The sequence below is a fragment of the Capra hircus genome, chromosome 1, assembly GCF_001704415.2.
Source record: "Capra hircus breed San Clemente chromosome 1, ASM170441v1, whole genome shotgun sequence".
Classification (NCBI taxonomy): domain Eukaryota; kingdom Metazoa; phylum Chordata; class Mammalia; order Artiodactyla; family Bovidae; genus Capra; species Capra hircus.
This window is the reverse complement of record NC_030808.1, coordinates 59,032,390-59,054,712: the sequence shown is the minus strand read 5'-3', so window position 1 is coordinate 59,054,712 and position 22,323 is coordinate 59,032,390. Positions and strand designations below refer to the sequence as shown.

The window sequence follows — 22,323 nt, the reverse complement described above, 5'->3', positions numbered from 1 at the left end:
GTTTCTAACTGTTGCTTGAGTTATTTGGAAATTCTTCAAACGAAATTACATTGGTCTACCAGGGCTTCCCTGGTGGCTCAGACTGTAAAGAATCCATCTGCAATGTGAGAGACCTGGGTTCGATCCCCGGATTGGGAAGATCCCCTGAAGGAGGGCATGGCAACCCACTCCAGTATTCTTGCCTGGAGAATCTCCATGGACAGGAGCCTGGCAGGCTACAGTCCATGGGGTCCCAGAGAGTTGGACACGACTGAGCAACTAAGCAAAACAATACCTTGCTTAAGAAGTATTTTCCTGGTCTGTATGAAGTTCAGCTTGACTTGATTAAGTTCATGGGAAAATGTCAGTTTTCTTACAATTTAAACTTATAATTTGAGGTAGAAAGTTTCCCTTTTGGACAGAAAGTTGCAGCCTGGAAGTGGTAAAACGTCTTGCGGGGTGGGGAACTAATGAAACTTTGTTGTGGACTAGTTCACAAAGGAATACAAGATGTGTTACATAATGCAGCCCTTTGTTTGTGGAGCTTCTGACAGAATCCTGCAGTTTTAGCTCAGTTTTCGCTTGAACTGAAAACTGCCACCAAAGAAGTCCTCCCAAACTCCAGGCAGCTCTGAGTCTTTTTCCCCACCTCCTGCCATGATTACTCTGGCTTCTGATTAAATCACACCTTATATTTAAGGTCACTAACCTAAAACGACCCAAAGCTACTTATTTCTCTCAACAGTTCCCCATTATTTGGAATACTTGGAATACTTGAAAATAGTTTCTGTCCTAACTTATGTAGCCTTTTCTCCCAAAGCAAATGCTCTAAAAGTTTCCTCATTCATGGGTTCAAACATCAGGTGAAAGATTTTGGAAACCAGTTAGCATGCTAAGGAGTCTGGAGCATTTGCGTGAGTTGCAACCGTGCTACCTGAGGGACAGAGAAAATGTCGTGCTATTTAACGAGTGCCGGCTCCTCGCTTAGTTTTAACAGAACCAGAACTGCATTGCATTGTCATCTCTATATTTAATAGAAATCTTATTTGTATCATCTCTTCTTTAAAATACCCATGCCTTTGGGACTTAGTCTAATGTCTTCTTTCTTACTTAAAATATATTTCTACTATTTTTAGAAAACTTTTACAAGTTTGTTTTTATTTTATTACTAACTGAACTAGGTTGTAACAAATTCTCGACATAGAACTTCTTATTTTAGACTCAGTTTTTTCTGTTTTGACCTGGTTTAATCCTCCTTTCTCAGTACAGATTTCCCCTTTGCTTTCAGAGTGAGCATTTCATTACATTTATTGAATGTCTAGTATATATCATCAAGATATGAAGCCAATGAATATTTATTACATACCAAGAATGTGACTGATGATTACCATCTAGTTAGGAAGAACAGTTTGGATAATTCAACTTATGAAAGTTATTTCTTGGCTAGAAATGTGTTCTGTAGCAAAAATTCTGACCTGAGTATCTTAAACAAATAGGGGTTTGTGCTTCTCACATAACAAGTCCAGAGGTAAAGAGCTGCTGGTATGTGATAAAAGTGAGGGCCAACATCTCTGTGTTTCTCTTTGCTTTTTTATTTCTTATTTCATGTTTGTTGCTTTATGGTCAGAAAACAGCTGCTGCAGCTAGAAGTGTAATGTCCACATTCAAAGGAAGAAGAGGTAAGCAGAAGGATTGCTTTTTACCTCAATCAGAAGAGAAAAAACTTTCTCAGAAACCAGCTTCTCAAGCAGATTGCCACATAGATCTTATTGACTAGAACTGGGTCCCAAGGCCCCCCTTGGTTGCTAGGGAGGCAAGGAAATCAGGGAACAGATTTGTCATAATTGGCTTAGAAATATCATAACTCATCATTCAGGACTGAGCACACTGCCACTCTGAACAAAATAGGAGTCTGTAGGTAGGAAGAAATTGGGGAATGGATATTGAGTAGGCAATAGTGTCTATTCCAGCTGTACCAGTCTGAAAAAGAAGAAAAAAGAGAATTAATGTGGACCACAAAAACTGGGAAACAATTTATAGATACAATAGAACATAACCTAGGCTACGAGGTAGTTAAAGCAATTAGACTGATAAAAGAACGACACTAGGACACTCCAACTAAGAGAAGAACAAAAGCTTTAAGAAAGGAACATATGCTATTTACAGGAAGTAGACACTGCATTGTGAATTCCTTAATTCTTTGAAGGCAGGAAGTAAGGCTTATTCCTATTTATTTTCCTAGTGTCTCACACATAATAGATGCTTATTGAATCATAGTAAATGAATGCATAATATTCCAACCCAGAAGTCCAGACATGATTTAATAAATCATGGAGATAATAGAATAGAAAATTAAAATTTAAGACTCCCTTGGCAATGCCAAGAAAAGGGGAATACTTCTATAGTGTGGCTACACTCTGGAATACTTGCTGGGTAGTACTGGAACCTGGGACATCTAAGGAAGGTCGAGCAAGAAATGGAGGCTGAAATATCATGTTAGTAACTTGAACTTTATCTGTGAAAACCTGATTATGTTTCCAGAGTAAAGTTTGGGTAATACACAAATGTTAGCCTCCAGCAGGCCCTCCAGGTATTGAAAGCATCGAGTCTGTTGCTGTCACTTGTCCCCCTTTTCTTCAAGTTCTGTTCTCCGTAACCCTCAGAGATTTCTACTGTGAAAGGAGCTCTGGAAAAATGTGAAGTGGTTCATGGGAGATTCCTAGATTCCTGCTTTATAGTAATCGACATTTTTCTTTTGTCCAGTTTCTATTCTATGCCAGTCTCTCCGCTGCAGTTTTTAGGAGATCGTTAAAATACCTGACTCCAAATTGTTTATATTCTAACCAAGAATTTAAATCTCTTGATTGTTTTAAGTGAAGAAAAAGAAATTTAATACTGTCCACAAAAATTAAGTTGGTCAAAAGGATAATTTGACTGGCTTTTATTGTTATGGGGCAAATTCACCCAGACAACTCAGGCAAGAGTCAGACAGACTTGTTTCTGCAAATACCAAATGAGTAACTTCCACTAAAGGGAAATTATCTTTCTCATAGTCTTGCTCACTTTCTATTTAACCAAGGATAAACTGTCTTGTCCTACTTTGTTTCCTGAACCCTAGAATTTAAATTTGGCTTACCATCTATAATATTGCTAAGTAGTAAACTGAAATAATAAATGAAAGTAATTTAATTTTTGAATTGCACATCCATAAATCCCACATAATTTCAATGATTTGCAACTCCTTTTTGTTTTCAACACCTTAACTTTACACAAAAAAATATGCCAGTGGAGTGGAGTTAGGCATAGTATTAAACTGTGCCAACTTAGTAATGGCATTTCTAACATGCTTATGGTCTATGGTCATTTGGTGAAGTTTACTTATTGCTTTAGGCTTCAGCCTCCATGGTTTAGATTAGAACGTGTGTGTGTGCTAAGTCACTTCAGTCGTGTCAGACTCTTTGCAACCCTATGGACTGTAGCCCACCATGCTCCTCTGTCCATGGGATTCTCCAGACAAGAATGCTGGAGTGGGTTGCCATGCCTTCCTCTAGGGGATCTTCCTGACCCAGGGATCAAATCCAGGTCTCCTAACATTTCCTGCATTGGCAGGTGGGTGCTAGCACCAGCTGGGAAGCCCTAGATTAGAATATTTTAGGCTATTTAAGCTGAAGAGTACTTTTTATTTTGACAAAAAAAATTTTTTTAATTGATTGAGTTATATATTTCCAGTGACAGATCTTTAACTATTCCTAAGACTTCACATAATTAATATTGCACTTGAATAAGTCACTCAGTTTATCTGAGCATCAGTTTTCTCATCAAAATGAGGCAACTGGACTTACATGATCTCTAGCTATTTTCACCTCTGAAATTGTATGATTTCATTTTCCAATTCAATTCAACAAACATTAATGAAGTACTTATATTTACAAATCAACATGGTAGAGCCCCGATGGATACAGAGATAAATAACATGATTGGTTCATGCAAGGAGTTTGCAGTTGGCTTCATTCAAGATTGAGGTGTATATTTCTCGACATGTCCTAGCTCCTCGTGTTTGGGATGTCATTTATGAATGAAAGCATATAATTTATTACCAAAGGGGAGGAAATTCATTCATTTGTTAATGTTTCTCATATCTGATTTTGGAGAAATTAAAAAGGGGTCTGAACTATTATTTTAATTATGTTGTGCAATTGTATCCTACCCTCATTGCAGAGAATTTGGAGCCTTCCAGACCATTATCACATCCATCCCTAAAGAAGTCCAATGAAAATAGAAAGCGGTAAATATAGTTATCCATATTTTAGTGATTAGAAAAATGGGCCCTAGATTTCCTGGAGATATACAATGAGCAAGTGAGCAGGCAAAAAATCTAGGAACCCTCACCCTAGGACTGCATAACCAGCTTCCCTTGTGAGTGACAGTTTCTTTTAGCAGATTCTGCAGAGCCTGATTGCTAACCTGTCTTCCACACCTGATCCTTCCTTATTCTTTATCTAAACAGCAGCTTAGTCACTGATGACTTCAGATGTATCACCAGGAAAAAAAAAAAGGGTATAGTGGGAGAGTGGAATGTATACAACAACAGATGTGACATGCAAGCTGTGATATAGTGATAGAATGTTCCAGTCTTCAGTTTGCATTAAAATTAGAAGTGAAGAAGAGTTGAAGACTCAGTCAATCTTATCCATAAGCATTTATCTGTAGGCCCAGCAGCCATAAAGAAACCTGTGTCACTCTAAACATGCCACCCTGGAAACTCTGTCTCAGTCCTTAGTATTACTAGAATTTTCCTAACCTGCTTATGAGGGAAGTTAAGAACATAATGAATTTTCTTCTTTTTTACAAATTCTGCAAGCAGCTCCTTGGAAACAGTTGATTATATTTCCTTCTTTACCTAAATCTTCCTAGGTAGTAAAAAAGTCATATCCGTGTTTCGTCTCATGGTTTCCTTAGTCAAAAATTTGCATCCAAGGCCTAGGAAAATGTTTGGTCTTCACGATTGAATGTTTAAACAGGTGCACACTTCACTGGTCTGGCTGAGGAAAGGTAGTCTCCTCCTTTCGGAAACCGTGACGTTAAGAGAAAGATTCTCATGCCAGCTTTTATGAATGCCTGTGAAGGAGAGTCAGGTAATTCTTAAGACTTATTACCTGGGTTACCAACCCACTTGCATCCCTCCTATTTTGTGTTCTCATGAAGAAATTGATTTAATAGATTCAAGATATTATTAAATACATTCTGCATTAATATTATATGTCCTCTTTGAATCCAAGTGGCAATACAATAGAATTTCATTTTATAAATAACACCTTTCAAGCTAACACCACAGGGCACAGTACAAAAGAATCAAAATAGAACACAAATGCTGTAATCAAATGCAGACCCCAGGAAGGCTGATTAAAAAGGCATGTTGCTAGTAAGAGCAGCCGACAGGGTAAATATAGTGGGTCAGAGCAGAACAGCCAACTGAACAGAAGGGCACACTGAAATAAAATGGACTTGCCTGCCTGGTTCACATGGACTTATGATTCTCCTTTGTCATTTCCTTTTGGACTCAACAGTTGCAGGGGAGAGGTGTGCATATCTGTTTGCTGGGGAGATGGGGATCAAATGTTTGTAAGGTCCTTAGGTTTACCCTCACACACAACACAAACAAACAAAAAAAAATCCTAAAGACAATCACTTGTCTAAAATCCTAAAGCAATGCCTACAGTATGATTGTGAGACAGCCCAATAGGGCTGGCTTTGCTTGATAATCCCACTGGTTTTCAGAAAACACGACTGAAGGAAGCCAGTAGATCCTTCCCATAATAGTGAGAGCAGAGAGTACTGCTATGACCAGGCATCAGTAAAAACAGACAAATGGGTAAGACAGGTGCTTTGTGGCCTTAGTCTTGAGCCAGTCTCCTCTCCATGGTACTCGCTCCACACCCAGTTGCTTTCTGTGCTCTCAGCCTCTTACCACCACACAACCCTTTCTAATGTCAAGGGTTTGTGTTTTTAAACCCTACCTCTAGGTATAGAATAAACAGTTCTGTCCTCTTCTAAAAGAAAGAAAAGAATTAGGTGAAAACAGTTGAGATATTTAAGTATACCTCCCCATCCATATGTAAAATCAGTTCTGTCAGTGATCACTGTATACCTTAAGGAATGCTTCCCATTGGTCATTTACTTAAGCTTTTCTATATAATATTGAAGGTAGAACAATATAGGACAAGACTCATAGGGAAAATTTCCTACTAAATATATGATACATTTTTCTAAAATACAGCAACCCATAGTTAACAGCCTCCCCCAGAATGAATCATAGAACAGCAAATATGGGTTCTAGAGTCAATCAAAAGAAAAGGAGAGAGAAAGGAGAGAGAATAATTGAGCTCATTTTTGCCACTCTTGAAGCTGTGGATTGTTCATAATGACTCTCTTGATTTACCCACTTAGTTGAAATTCTGGACTGGGATCACCAATGCATAAATCTAGGTCAATAGTTTAGTATTTCTTTACATTTTTCCTAATCTGTTAACTGTAAACAATTGAAACATATGTGGGCAGCATTTGGGGCTTACCCAGTGGTTTAGCAGTTAAGAATCTTCCTACAGTCCAAGAGACACAGGAGATGTGAGTTTGATCCCTGAGTCAGGCAGATCCCCTGGAGGAGGGCATGGCAGTCCACTCCAGTCTTCTTGCTGGGGAAATCCCATGGACAGAGGAGCCTGGTGAGCTACAGTCCTCGGGGTCACAAACAGCCTGCATGACTGAGAGACTGAGACTGAGCACTCACAGGCAGCATTTGGGTGGGGGGAGGTCATTATGCAATTACTAGTAATGCCACTCTTATTCAATGGAATATTATTGTCCTTAATTCTGACAATACATTTTTAATTATACAGAGTCAGTGTATTAGCAAAGATAAACAACTCTAGTTAGTAGTATAGTAATAGAACACTGGATTGTAATCTCCAAAGTGAGTTATTTCATAAAGTGTATAATCTAATAATTCTGTCTGTTATCCATAATTCACCCTTCCTTGCCTGCTCAACAAAAATGTATCTGGCTCCTTTAACTATTTCCCTTTCCTATCTGTGTGTGTGTGCGCTTTGCCAGTGAGGATTCAGAGAGACGTTACAGGAGAAAGAGGATTTCCTTCCAGGTTGCCTGTACATTTTCGGCAGGCTCCTGCACCGTGCATGGTTCTCTAGGGCCTGGCTCCTGCGGCACACACTTCTGCCCTGTTGCCCAGCAGCTGAAGTTTAGGTAGTTTCTCCAATGTCCAGCAGCTACCTCCATTACCCACCACACATGCACACACACACACATGCACACATAGGATGGTGGTTTACACGGTAGTGTGCCTCGGATGAAACAGCTTCCCTGTGAACAGTTTCCCGGACACCCTAGAACATAGATTTCCAGCCAGTTTTTCTGACACGCTTCTCCAGCAGTTTCTCTGCCGTTCATTCATTGGCTTGGCCTTGTCCAACAATGGGCTCCCCTGGTAGTTCAGTCAGTAAAGAATCTGCCTGCAATGCACGACACCCAGGTTTGATCCCTGGGTCAGGAAGATCCACTGGAGAAGGGAATAGTTACCCACTCCAGTATTCTTGCCTGGAGAACTCCATGGACAGAGGAGTCTGGCAGGCTACAGTCCATGAGATTGCAAAGAGTCAGATATGACTGAGTGACTAACACTTTCACTTCGCCCAGTAAAGACTGGATCCTGGTCCAGAGGTATAAGGGACTCTTGATCGGGCACTCTCTATCAGCCTTAGAAGTTATGGGTCCTCTTTATATTTGTTTGTTCTTATATAATTTCAGTTCAGTTCAGTTCAACTCAGTCGCTGAGTCATGTCCAACTCTTTGCAACCCCATGAACCACAACACGCCAGGCCTCCCTGTCCATCACCAACTTCCGGAGTTTACTCAAACTCATGTCCACTGAGTCAGTGATGCCATCTAACCATCTCGTCCTCTGTCGTCCCCTTCTCCTCCTACCTTCAATCTTTCCCAGTATCAGGGTCTTTTCAAATGAGTCAGCTCTTCGCATGAGGTGGCTAAAATATTGGAGTTTCAACTTCAATATCAGTCCTTCCAATGAACACCCAGTACTGATTTCCTTTAGGATGGACTGTTTGGATCTCCTTGCAGTCTAAAGGACTCTCAAGAGTCTTTTCCAACTCCACAGTTCAAAAGCATCAATTCTTCTGCACTCAGCTTTCTGTATAATCCAACTCTCACATCCATACATGACTACTAGAAAAACCATAGCCTTGACTAGACAGATCTTTGTTGACAAAGTAATGTCTCTGCTTTTTAATATGTGATCTATGTTGGTCATAACTTTTCTTCCAAGGAGTAAGCGTCTTTTAATTTCATGGCTGCAGTCACCATCTGCAGTGATTTTAAAGCCCAGAAAAATAAAGTCTGACACTGTTTCCACTCTTTCCCATCTATTTGCCATGAAGTAATGGGACCAGATGCCATAATCTTCGTTTTCTGAATGTTGAGCTTTAAGCCAACTTTTTCACTCTCCTCTTTCACTTTCATCAAGAGGCTCTTTAGTTCTTCTTTACTTTCTGCCATAAGGGTGGTGTCATCTGCATATCTGAGGTTATTGATATTTCTTCTGGCAATCTTGATTCCAGCTTGTGCTTCTTCCAGCCCAGCATTTCTCATGATGTACTCTGCATATAAGTTAAATAAGCAGGGTGACAATATACAGCCTTGATGTACTCCTTTTCCTATTTGGAACCAGTCTGTTGTTCCACATCCAGTTCTAACTGTTCCTTCCTGACCTGCATACAGGTTTCTCAAGAGGCAGGTCAGGTGGTCTGGTATTCCCATTTCTTTCAGAATTTTCCACAGTTTCTTGTGATCCACACAGTCAAAGGCTTTGGCATAGTCAATAAAGCAGAAATGGATGTTTTTCTGGAACTCTCTTGCTTTTTCCATGATCCAGCGGATGTTGGCAATTTTATCTCTGGCTCCTCTACCTTTTCTAAAACCAGCTTGAACATCTGGAAGTTCACCATTCACATATTGCTAAAGCTTTGCTTGGAGAATTTTGAGCATTACTTTACTAGCGTGTGAGATGAGTGCAATTGTGCAGTAGTTTGAGCATTCTTTGGCATTGCCTTTCTTTTGGGATTGGAATGAAAACTGACCTTTTCCAGTCCAGCAGCCACTGCTGAGTTTGCCAAATTTGCTGGCATATTGACTACAGCACTTTCACAGCATCATCTTTCAAGATTTGAAATAGCTCAACTGGAATTCCATCACCTCCACTAACTTTGTTCGTAGTGATGCTTCCTAAGGCCCATTTGACTTCACATTCCAGGTTGTCTGGCTCTAAGTGAGTGATCACACCATCATGATTATCTGGGTCATGAAGATCTTTTTTATATTGTTCCTCTGTGTATTCTTGCCACCTCTTCTTAATATCTTCTGCTTCTGTTAGGTCCAGACCATTTCTGTCCTTTATTGAGCCCATCTTATATAATTTACAGTTGTCTTATCATTAGTCACTCCCTCATTACTCCAAACCCCTGTTACAGTTAATAATTCTTTACATTAAACTTCTCCTCTTCAAATTACTGTGTGGTTTCTATTTCCTGATGGACCACGACTGCTCTGTGACTAAAAAAGATTGAAATAATCTGTATTGTTTGGGAGTAGGTAGCAGTAAATCATCTCTTTATGGAATGGATTAGCATTAGTATGATGGGCCTTATCCCAGCCTCGCTGTTAGAGGAACAAAGAGTTTTGAGAATTTGATGCTAGATTGAAAAGTGACTTAAGAATATGATGCTGTGTACTATTTTTAACTGTACATATGGTTTTAAGGATCTGATTTTAAAATATTTTACTTGATCTCACTGAGAGTTTTGTAAAATGTAAACTGTAGAAAGGCAGACAACAAAAGCCTGAACTCAAAAGAAATTCATTGGCCTTGAAAAGATGTTGCAAAATAATAACACTATAATGTGAATATTTAGATTAGTAATGCTAGGGAAATACTGGTTCCCATGGTTTTTTGAGAACTCATAGCAACAGGGGTAGATGGGGCTTCCCTGGTGGCTCAGAGGGTAAAGAATCTGCCTGCAGTACAGGAGATGTGAGTTCTGTCCCTGGGTCAGGAAGGTCCCCTGAAGAAGGGAATGGCTACCCACTCCAGTATTCTTACCTGGAGAATTCCACAGACAGAGGAGCCTCAAAGACTACAGTCCCTGGGGTTACAAAGAGCAGGACACGACTGAGCGACTAACACACACACACACACACACACACAGTTATTATCCTTATTTTACAAATAGAAGTTCTCGAAGGTTAAGGAACTGACCTAACATGCTTTGTGTAGTACATCTCAGGGCAAGGTTCTGAGCTTAGATCTGACTGTGAAGCCTGACTCTGAACCATTGCCCTCTGCTATCAGAGGGCTAATACTGAAATAAATAGCAAGCTACCTGGGAGAGAAAACACAGAAGACTTGCTTGTGTTGTTTTCATCAAAGATCCAGAAAGAGATACTCTTAACATATCCTTAAAATGTATAGCACACTTTGAGATATTTCTGAGACAATCTATTACTCTTACCTAAAAATATATGGACAAGCTGGGTGAACACTGATGATCAAATCCCCAGATCCAGAGTGTTAACTGTGTATCAAAACCCCAGCAGCCTTGATTCAGAGCTGAATTGAAGGCAGATGAAATATTAACAGCAGTTCTAGCAGCACAAAATGAAATATGAGATCCTGTATCAGAAATTATTAGTAACCTGTTAAAAGAAATGCTGAAAAATGGCAGTTACCAAATTAAAACTGGGAAACAGAGCCCAAATGGGAAATTTTGAAAAGTTTGGAGGAAAATAAATGACAGATTGTCCTCTTGGCTCTTATTACTATGCCATCCTAAATCCTACTTGGCAATACATGGTGGAGGTGAAATAAGAACTGCATCACTGCCAGTGCTGGTCCTCAGATTTGTAGTTCTAAGTGTCTGTGAGGGTGTCTGTGATCGATTGGAAAAGTAGCTAGAATTTGGTAGCTTTATCTAAATTGGAGAGTCTAGAGACTCTTATTATGAAAGGCTTCCTCTCATTTGTGAATTGGCCCCTTTGCTCCACTTTTGGATGCCTGGCTTCCTCCATGCCGAGCTGCACTAAATGTTTCTACATGGGAAAGCTATTCTCCTTAAATGCTTTCAAATTTAAAGCATCTATCTGGATATGTTCATGTTTATGACTCAAAATATCTAGCATCAAAAAAAAAAAAAAAGAGAGAGAGAGAGAGAGAAAGGTTACAAATACCAAATACTGGGTAGTAAATGAAGGCGATGTTTTTCCATCAGTAACTGAGAGCAGAGAAATGACTAGAAGCAGAGTTGCTGAGCAGTTGGTGCCAGAGAGAAAAAGGAAATGAGCTATAGAACCATAGAATCTTCATGTTGGCAGAGACTATGGAGTTCATGCAGTCCAACCCTATCATTTTTCAATGAAGACACTGAGACATGGGGAGTTAAGGGACTTGACTTGCCCTAGACACATAGCTGTTTACTGACAGTCAGGCCAAAAACATTTCCCAACTCCCAGTCTGGAACTCTGTAGTTCAGCATGCTACTGCCATTCTCTACTGAAAATTAACACTAACCCAGCCTGGAACATAGAAGAATTCAGCATCTGTGAGAAGCAAGAAAAATGAATTCTGAGATGAAAATCAGTCCGAGAAAAAAGAGAGGGGAAATGAATGATTCTCTTTCACTGTGATTCTTTGGCCAACTTTTCTAAAGATATTTTATATCAGTTTATTCCTCCATCCCTTTCTACAAAAAAAATAAAATAAAATAATTTGGTTGTAATTCCCCAGGGTTTATATTTACACATTCAGATTTGATTTACTTTGAGAATTCTCCCACGTACAAGTTGTCTTGATTAGTTCGTGTGTGGCATTGCCATTGATTCCTGTTATTTACATGGGCGTGACTCTTTTTTCCTAGCACGTAAATGTGCTTCACAGTCCTCGTAGGGAGAATCTTCTCCCAGGGACACCCTAACTAAGGATCAGATGTAGATTTAAGATGCAAGAATTATATTCTATTAACCTTTGTATTCTGTTAACCTCCTGGAAAGCTTAAGCCATATGTGGGCCTTATAATAAGGCTCATGAGTTAGGTGAAATAACTTTATTTGGAAGCACAGGATACTTTGAAATAAACCAGTAACAAAGGAGAGACAATAAAAATGTTTCCGTAGGATACCCTGTTAAATAGCAGTATGGGTCTTTCAGACGATTTGAATATGTTTCAGAATAGAGCAACCGGAAATGAGAGAGTCAGACAGTATGATGAAAACTACAGATGGAATGCTTCGCATGGGAAGTGATTTTATACAAGAAGAGGGCTTAGGAGCAGGTGGGCGTGGAGTTGGAAAGGAGTGGGTAACTGAAATAAGAGAAGATAATGCTTGACCAGGTCTAGTAAAATATTCCCTGCCACAACCACTGTTCCATGAAGAGACTGAGCCAGGAGGCCTGAATAAGCTAACCTGAAGTTCAGTGTTGCCATTATTGTGGGAGGCAGCAGGCAGAGCACACCCGGATTTGTGTTACACAGTAATCACTGCTGGGTGTCAGCATTCATCAGCCAGATGGTCAGACCCACAATTAATCAATTAGGCTGGGATGATCAACTGGACTAAGTTTTCCCCTTTGGTGAAAAACCCTCATCATGCAGTCAAGGCCAATAGCACTTTTATCCTGTTGCTTTTGGAGATGCTTCTGAAAAGCCCTCTTTTCTCTTTCAGGCTTCTAGTTACTTAGTGTTATTAAGTTCCAAGCTGCGTGGACAATATAGATACCCCAAATCAAGATTTTAACATAATAGGTTTTTAACATCCTCTGTGTTCATATATAACGTTTCAAATCTCCAGATAGAAACAAGATTTTTGAAGCAACATTCTCTGAGGAATTTACTAGATTTAAGGTCTTCCTATTGGATCCTCGGAATCCATTGTAACCACACTGGAAATGGTTCTTTCACTGAGTACTTATGAAGATGACATGTTAATAAGATACAAACAATTAACATTTCATTGAGTATCCAACCTGTGATAGATACTACCATGAAAAAGATCAGCAAACATTGATTCCATCTTTATAATAATTCAAGGTGATAATATTCCATTTCAAAGAAAAGAAAACTGAGGCTAGAAAGTTCATTTTCTTAAGGTTAAGCATTTATCAAAGAGGTGGTAAGATGATTTAATGATCTTTGGAATGAAAACTAAAAAATTATTCTACATTTTTTTAATACATCTTACGCAACTGCTCATCTTTAGACAATAATAGTTAGGAATATATAGTGGGTCCTTATTAGCTCTGTCTAAAGCTCTGGAAAGAAATCTTTTACTAGTGTTTCCCAGCCCTGTTGATGGTGTTCTCTTTTTCCTGCAATTCTTGCTGTACCTCATCTGACTTTTCAAGTTGCTTTCTCCCTTGTTTGGGGGCCATCACCACTATTTGCTGACCATTCTGTCCCCACCTCAGTTTCCTTATCTAGAAAGGCTTCTTCTGAGTTTGTTTCCTACACTAAGTCTTTTCTTTATCCATTGACTCATTCAGGCTATTAGCCTCCTCCAAAAAAATGTCTGTTAATTGATTTATTTTCTATGTTGAACCTGTTTTTCTCCTCGGGCTGTTTTATTTTCCTTCTCCTCTTGCTATATAACAGTACTACTACACAGGAAGAGGCGTTGGAAAGTCCTGTTGACAAGAGGTGTCACTTGCTGATGGAGGTCCATGCTGACCCCATGGAGCAGAAATATAGACACAATCTCATATTCCCTTTGTGTTTCAACACTGAACTTACTTCTCTCCTTTCTCTTAGCTCTTTTCTACTGCCACCCAAGCTTAACTTGAGTGCTTCTCTTTAACCATTTTGTGACCAGATTTTGCAAGGATGTCATTGACCCAAATGCACATCTTTGAGATATTAGGCTTTTACTTATAATCACATTATTTTATGGAACATGAGGCTTCCTGTTGTGATTTTACTGTAGTGCTTTTCTTTTATTTGTTTGTTTTACTACTTATCAAATAAGGAAAGCAATACCAAAATACCACAGGATAGTGTATAGGCAACTACTTTTTCTTAAATCAAGTTTAGGAGCACATGGAAAAAAAGGTATTACAGAGATCTTAATGAGCATCTTTTCTCCTCCAGGGCTCTCCTGATGCCCTCTTTTTCTGTCTGCGGTACTCTAATTTGTTCTTGCTATGTTTGGTAGGCAGCTGTTCTAAGTTTTTCCCTTGCTGCTCCTTTTTGTACGGTCCTTCAGTCTTCACCCCAGAGCTGATGAGGCTCTTTCATTTTGACCTGCAGTATCTCTGTGAATTGCAGAGCTGAGCCCTGCCATCTAAACTGCCTTTCTGCTTCATTTTGCTCCTGACCTAACGCCCCCCCTCCCCACCCCTGCTATTCCAGGCCTGGCCTCTCATGACCAGAGACTGCTGACTCATCCTGGCCTGTGCCAAGCTGTGCAGTCGCTTAGCGATGTGGACAGGAGTCGAAGGACTAGAATGAGATCACTGAGCTCATTTCACTTGTTGCTTACGGTACAGTCCAGCATGAGCTGGAAATGTAGGAACCTCAGCCTCTCGAGCAGAAAGAGTAAGTAGATTAAACACACTGCATCACCAAGCCCTCAACAAGCAATAGTAGGGTGGTGGGCGGGGGCTGGCTTTTTCATGGCCGTGTCTAGGCCATTCTGGTTCATCAGGAATGTTCCTTTGTCCTCTCTTCTTCCTCTCCTCCACAATCGCACCCTCCCCCCCTTCCCTGAACTTCCCTTCTGAAAATGTCCGGATGGCACAGCAGTCATCTGGGCAGAAATGAAATTTTGCTAATAAGCAGCCTCCACAAGAAATCCTAGAACAGTGACACTGTTGAAACTGCGTATGTGTCTACTGGGAACTGACATGAACTTCCCAACAGAATTCAAGGAGATGAAAAAAAAAATCTCTTTTTGTTCTCCTTTTCTTTCTGATTCTCTTTTCCTTTCTGTTTTGAGGGAGGTAGTTTCAGGAGAAATGGCTGCATTCTGGTGTGGTGTAAAGTTTTCCGTCGGGAGACAATAATGTACATTCCTCTGGCAGGACGGGATGGGTTTTTTTTTTTTTGTGTTTCTCTTGCTGTTGTTTATTTATAAGACATTTCCTCTCAGTTAGTGGAAGTTAGATCGTAAGAGGCTCCAGTGATTTTCCTTCCACCTCCCCTCCCTAATTTCTGTGCTTCAGCACTCTGGAACACCGTGAACTCGACGAACTAATCAAAGCAGGGAGCTTAGCAGCCAGGCCTGGACAGCCTCGGGAGTCTGTGCTGATTCTCAGGCGACACTCCTTGGATCAGGAACCACAGTCCTGGTGAGTGGTGAGGTTCCAGAATTTGATGTGTCAAGGATTCTATTCTTGGTGTCTCTGAGGCAGTCAGAAAATGAGTGTTTTTTAAATGGAAAAAAAAATGGAATTTTTTTTTTTTAAAAAGCTACCAAACAATCCAACGGCCTGATGAAGATTTTACTATGTACAGCTGAGAGCACTCTATGGACAATGGCTGAGCCTTGAGTCTGTGCTCAGGAGGAGCCTGCAGGCTTAGGCTTCATGCTGCCACCGATGGATGTCAGCCTTGACATGCCTAGCAAACATGCTGGTGGGAGGAGAAAGATAGGTGAGTGAGTGCGGCTGGGAGGTAGCAGATGGGGTTAGAGGAGGGGGAAGTGAAAGTGGGACTCAGGATCCGTTTGGAGTTTCTCTCTACCAGCTTTTCGTGCATCTCTCCTCTGCACGTTTACATTATGCTCAGAATACGTAACGTACCCAGTTAAGCAAGGAGTAAAAGTGGCTGCGTGGAACAAGAATATTGTTTAATACTGTTCTTCTGAAGATCACTTTGCTAAGAACTGGCTGTTTTTAAATGTTTGGGAAACGTCCCCCACCCAACCTTTGGAAAATATTATTTGTCATACCCTTGTCTTTATTCTTCTGCGTTCATGGTATTAAACAGAAGAATGCAAAGGGAATCCTTATTTGGTTCCAGGGAAATTTATCATCATGACACAGGAAAACTAGATGACTGTCCTCACAGTATTAAACCCAAATATAGTATCGTCCTCAATATAAGAGCCTCTGATTGAGTGTGCTCTGAAGTTGTCAAACGAATGAGATGGGGGTGGTGGCACGCTGTGTGATATGAGACTAGCAGAGGAGTCAACAGACCAGCTTCTGGTGCCAATACTTGCCTTCCATGTCCTTGTTAATAATTCACACTCTCCCTGGAAGTGGAGTTTCAGTTGGAACGTGTATTTATCTTTTGCCATCAGGTCCCTACTTAGTTGCTTTTTCAGAGGTATTTGATCTCACTGTGTTTTCTTGTTTTCTTTCCAATTTTAAGAAGCCAGTGTGTTCCAAAATATTAAGAGTGGAAAAAATAAAAACCAAAAAAACATGGTGGCCATAAAAGCATTTGACTGTGTGGCAGCATCTGAAGTGAATTGCTCTTTGGAGGCAAGGAGGAGTCTTTGATGTCCCCAATATGGTTCTCATAGGCTAAAACTTCCAAGAACCACAACCCAGCCTAAGGGGCACTCACTCGATGTTCTTAAATATTTGGAAAGAGATGCTATTTTATTGTTTTAGTTTTCCTTGCTATTAACACATTGCCAGTAGATTCTTCCTCAAAGTTGGAAATGCTGTCGTACTAGTTGATTTTGCATTTAACCAGATGTGTATTGTGTGTGCCTGTTGTGTGGACTCCTGTCCAAGCTGGTGCAGTCATTCAGCATATCACATTGATACTTAACTTTTGGAATTTTGTTTGCTGCTCTGGGTGATTCAGATTCTTAACCATAGAACTCATGCATGCTCAGGGCTCAGTCATGTCCAACTCCTGCAACCCCGTGGACCACAGCCCACCAAGCTCCTCTGTCCATTGGACTTTTCAGGCAAGAATACTGGAATGGGTTGCCATTTCTTCCTCCGGGGGGATCTTCGCAACCCAAGTATTGAACCTGTGTCTCCTACAGCTCTCCTGAATTGGCAGGAGGATTCCTTACCACCTCATGCTTATATAGTCCCACGTTCCCTACAGACACTGATCCCTGCTAACAGCCTCATGGGGCTCTGTCAGTGACTTCTAGAACACAGTCAGCTTACTTTCATGGTTCCTATAGTTTGTGAGGCACATCAAATTCCTGAGCTGTCATTGTGATAGGAAGCAGTCCCAAAGTTTTATTAGGACCAGTATGCTCAAAGTTTTATGGTATTTAATGGAAAACTTGCTGATTTCAGTTAGGCCATGTTAATTATACTACATGTATGTGGAATATTTCTTGGGGATTTTCCATTAGTTCTCTGTTTTTCTGAAGAAAGAAGCTGAAAGGGAAAATAGTGTTAAAATTTTTTAAAGTGTGATATATAAGTGTAACTCACTTTTATCCATTACTACCAAGACCTATGTGAGGTTGTGCCTTCCACAGTTAACACCTGGGCTCCACAGACTCCTGGGAGAATTGTCCATTATCTCTGGTAGAGATGATATCTGCTAGGACTGCACTCAGGGTAAGCTGGATAGCTAACATTTAGAAAAAGTTTTACTATTGAAATCCTCTGTGCTTGTACACAAAATGTTGTGAGCATATTTAAGCAGAAAGTAGGTAAACACAAATATCTAAGATTATATCCCAAGATGACATTTTAAAAAGATAACCTGCCAGAGAAATTTTCCTTATTGTTGCCAAGACCTGGAGTTCCATGTGGCTGTGGAAGATAGAATTCCATGGCTGAGCTGGAGTATTTAAGTTAGAGTTTGATCAGTACACCTTTGACAGAAAGGCAAGATAATGATGTATTTCTTTCCATTGAAATGGTTGTAAATAGTTACCTGATCTTTTCAAAACCTGTGTTATAAACCTCCATAATGTACTATTGATAATTCGATTTTCCGAGTGCTGATTCTAAAAATTTTATTTTCATTTCAGAAGATGCATGGTATAAAATGTCTATTTTCCTGCATGTGCATTTTTGCTATGAGCACTTCCCATGTGTTATATTCATTTAATTAGGCAGTCACAAATAGATTCAAATAGCATTTCTAAATGACAGAATTATTATTATCTCGATAAGAAAGTATTCTTTCTTATTTATATAGAAATGTTTTTTGTTATTTATGTGATTCCTTTTAAAAGATACCCGTTTTTAAACATTAGGAAGAAGGCATCGACTCATTGTATCATGTGATTATATATGTATGTTATCTTGTGTATAATCTGTATTCAGTATACCTGTGCTCATGCTCAGCTGCTAAGTTGTGTCCAACTCTTTGCGACCCCTGGACTGTAGTCTGCCAAGTTCCTCTATGAATACTGGAGTGGATTGCCATTTCTTCCTCCAGGCAACATACCTATATTCAGCTATTAAAAATATAACCACATCCTTAGGTTGACTTGCCTCTAAACTCAATCAAACGTTTTACAAATTAACCATAAGTGAAATGTAGTTGACGTTCTATCACACTGACAACACAGAAATTTTACACAAATATTTATGCACAGTATCTGCAAAAGATAAGATTTGGTTAGCTGATAAGATTGGTAATTATCCTTCATCAAACACACATGTTAAATTATGAGCCTAAATTCTATTTATGTTCAACTTCAAAATATTAATTGCTATATGTATAAAGTAGTTTAAAATTAAGTAGAAAGAAATTAAGGTGCTTTTAATTATCTGAAAATTCATAATATATTTAATGATTCACTTTATTTTGTAAGAGTGAATTTATATCCAAATGACCCAGTTTATTCTAGTTTCTCAGCGATTTAGTTGTACATTAAATACTTTGATGCTGTATTTACATATCAACATCAGCAGCTATAATTTCCCAGATACCTTTTCAAGATACCCAGCCAAGACATATCCTTGTGAAGTCACACTTTTTTCTTTGAAGCTTTCTGTAAAAACCTAGATTAAAAGTGAACTTTCCCTTCTGACATTAATTGCATTTTAAAAATCTGTAGCTTTCATTTGACACATCATATACTGCTTTGTATTGAAGTTTTTTTATACGTATGAAACTACAAGTGGTTAAAGGGCAGGTGCTACATTTTATGTTTGTTTATCTCCCTTCCAGCCAGTGTTGAATTGCCTCAATCTGAGTGGAGGATCAATGACTAGGTGATGAATGAATGGATGGATGAATGGATGGATGATATCTGTATGGCAGTGTATTGACATTGAGTACATATTGCTAATCATAAGGAAGAAATATGTCCAGAAAACAAATCAATAAATTCTTCTATACCTGAATCCTTTCAACTCCCATATTAGATCTTCCAACTAGCTGATGGCATCATTTGCCAAGGTAGCTTTTCTAATCTCCGCAATGCCCAAGTGATTTCTGATGGGATATGGAGTCTTGAGCATGCAGTAGTTCCATTCATTTCCTGGGACTCATGAGGGTGCCAAATACCTAGGTTGGTCTGCTCCTGCAGTCTGAAAGTACCGAACTCACCTGTAAAGTATCATATTGACCCAAAGCTTCTCCAGTTTGTCAGTATTTGCTTATAGTCAGTCAGTGGTTCTTCCTCTCCTCAAACTCAACATCTAAGGAGCTCAGGTTGACATCAGATGTGGAAAGGCTATGAATACCCATGAACCAGACAGGAGAGGGTTGGGGCAGACAACACAGTAAAGAAAGAGTCAAGAGGACAGGCTGCCCAGTCATTTCCACTATCTTGCTGCTGCTGCTGCTGCTGCTAAGTCACTTCAGTCATGTCCAACTCTGTGCAACCCCATAGACGGCAGCCCACCAGGCTCCCCCATCCCTGGGATTCTCTAGACAAGAACACTGGAGTGGGTTGCCATTTCCTTCTCCAGTGCATGAAAGTGAAAAGTGAAAGTGAAGTCGCTTAGTCGTGTCCAACTCTTAGCGACCCCATGGACTGCAGCCTACCAGGCTCCTCCATCCATGGGATTTTCCAGGCTTAACAAGTACTAATTAAATGCCCTGTCTTAGGCAAATAGTAACCGACAATAGCCAAGTGCAATTGTTTCTCATGAATGCATAAAGAAATTGGTGGGATCTCTAGGTGCTTCTTCAATCAGTAAGCTGGCGCATCCTAGGGCACATTTGGTGCTCTGGACACATCGGAGGAGAGGGAACCATTCCAGCACCCTAAACCGTACCCTGCTGACATGAATAACATCCAGAGACTAACTTCATATGCAACAAACTGACCCTAATAAACAATAATTAAAAGAATCCAAAATATCTTGTGAAATTTAATGATATCTGTCATCAATGGTCAATCAATGTAGCAATCACTAAGCTACATCTAATTCTGTCTCCTGCATTGAATTCTTTTCTAGAGCTTCTAATATATATAAATGAAATGTACTGGTTTTATTTCCTTCTCTTTTTATTTTTCCCCTTTATCCTCTAGTAAACTGAATTCCTAGATGTAAGCAGCCAGAGGGAGAAAGAGAAATGATTCACATAATGGATAATTAACCCTTGAACAATGGAAAGTTAACTCTCCATAGACATGCCAAAAACTGAAATGTTTTGTTGTTGAATATGTTCTCCTTTGGGTGTTAACACATAGAGGACATCTCCATTAGCTCAAACTTGGCACCAAACAACCTGTTCATTTTCAATCTACAAATGCCACACTCACCTTCCAGTTCATTCTGGCAGGATTTGTAGCATGATGCCCTCTTGGGTAGTCATGTACAAACAACTCTGAGGGGCAAAATTGTATGAGTGCCTAATCCACTTTTGAAAATGAAAGAAAAGGATCTGTTTTTATGAAAAGCACCTAATAAGGAAAGACACAAATTGTAATAAAAAGTGTTAGCACCTTGCATCTCCTGTTAATTGCCTTCCTAGTCAAAAGGAACCAAAATAGTGTAATAAATGTTAGACATAGATCATGAACAGAGTGCAAAAAAAAGTCTCTTCCTTTTAACAGTGAATTGAAAAAGAGTAGCAAAGCTTCAACTACCCACATTGCCTTAACTTAGGCTCCTAACCTTATTCATTTACTTCATTTGTCTAATGAGGATAATAGTACCCATTTGACTTATTTATCAGCAGTGTTATCAGGATCAGATTACAAAGACTGTCTCTTCTTTACATTCATTAAATGCAGATTTAACATTCATTCATTCACTCATATACTTATTAATGCAAGAAACACTTTTGAACCATATTCTGTGTCAGGTGTTGTTCTAGCAGTTTAAGATTGATTCATTTATTAATAAGTATTTATTAAGGTGCACATACTGTGAACCTAGGGCTTTTCCAAGGGTTAGGGATACTACAGTAAACAAAACCAACAGAAGTCTCTATTCTCAAAATACTTGAATTTTAGGCAAGGGAGAAAGATGACAAACAGGTACATATGTAAAATATAAAGTATGTTAGTGGAGAAAAGTGAAAAGAGAGAGAGAGAGACAAAGAGGTTGTGTGAGGGCTAAGGTTGCGATTTTAAAATAATGGAAACAGAACGCCTCCCTAAGGGGACAACATTTGAGAAAGGTGAAGAAGCAAGTCTTGTGGATATCTAGGCAAAGGCATTTCTGATCCACAGCTAGCAAGTGCAAAGGCCCTGGGCAGGGCTGTGTCAGGCAAGTTTGAGTGGTAACAGGCAGTCTTCGTAGCAGGATGAGAATGGGCAGGCAGCAGAGTGGTAGACGTGACAGGAGAGGCGGTGGGAGCCTGAGCACGCAGGCCTTTATATGCTGTTGTGAAAGTTCTGGTCTTGTCATTGACAATACAAAAATTAAAAGACATGACCTCAGGTTGCTCATTGGTGGAGAGACAGATAGGGAAACAAGTTGGGATAATGCCATATGCTAAGAATCATAACTGAAGGATGCTCCAGGAACCTTGGAGGCACAAAATAGCAAAAGTTTACCTGAATGTACTTTGTGGTAGAGTTAGGAAAAGCTTCATAAAAGACCTAATAAATCCCTTCTAAGCCTTGAAGGATTTTCCCAAATGGTCAGAGGGAGGAAGGACATTCAGTAAGAGGACCAGCAGGGGCAAAGACACTTCAGTAGGAAATAGCATAGCAGAGTTGGGGACCAGTATCACTAACGTTTAGTAGAGGAGTGTGGAGAAATTATGCTACTGATGTAGGCAGGGAACAATCCTGTTGGGTCTTGATTGCCACACAAAGACTTTTAACTTCATCCTAGGGTATGTGGGGAGCCATTTAAAAGTTTTAAGTAGAGAAGGTTAATGATCAATTGTGTTATAGAAGATCACCCAGGCAGCAGGGTGGAGGATG

General features: G+C 39.7%; 1 protein-coding gene across 11 annotated transcripts in view; it reads left to right on the top strand.

The window, feature by feature from the left end:
• ZBTB20 (zinc finger and BTB domain containing 20) overlaps window positions 1-22,323 on the top strand; it is an 848,072-nt gene that overhangs the window by 530,163 nt on the left and 295,586 nt on the right. The window contains exons 1-2 of one of the 11 annotated variants that reach the window (XM_018040264.1): window positions 14,085-14,645; window positions 15,272-15,397. The exons of 9 other annotated variants lie outside the window; for them this stretch is intronic. The gene's annotated coding sequence lies outside the window, so the exon portion shown is untranslated. Of the gene's footprint in view, window positions 1-14,084; window positions 15,398-22,323 lie in introns of those variants that run through there. One more of the 11 variants, XM_018040768.1, reaches the window with a different exon arrangement.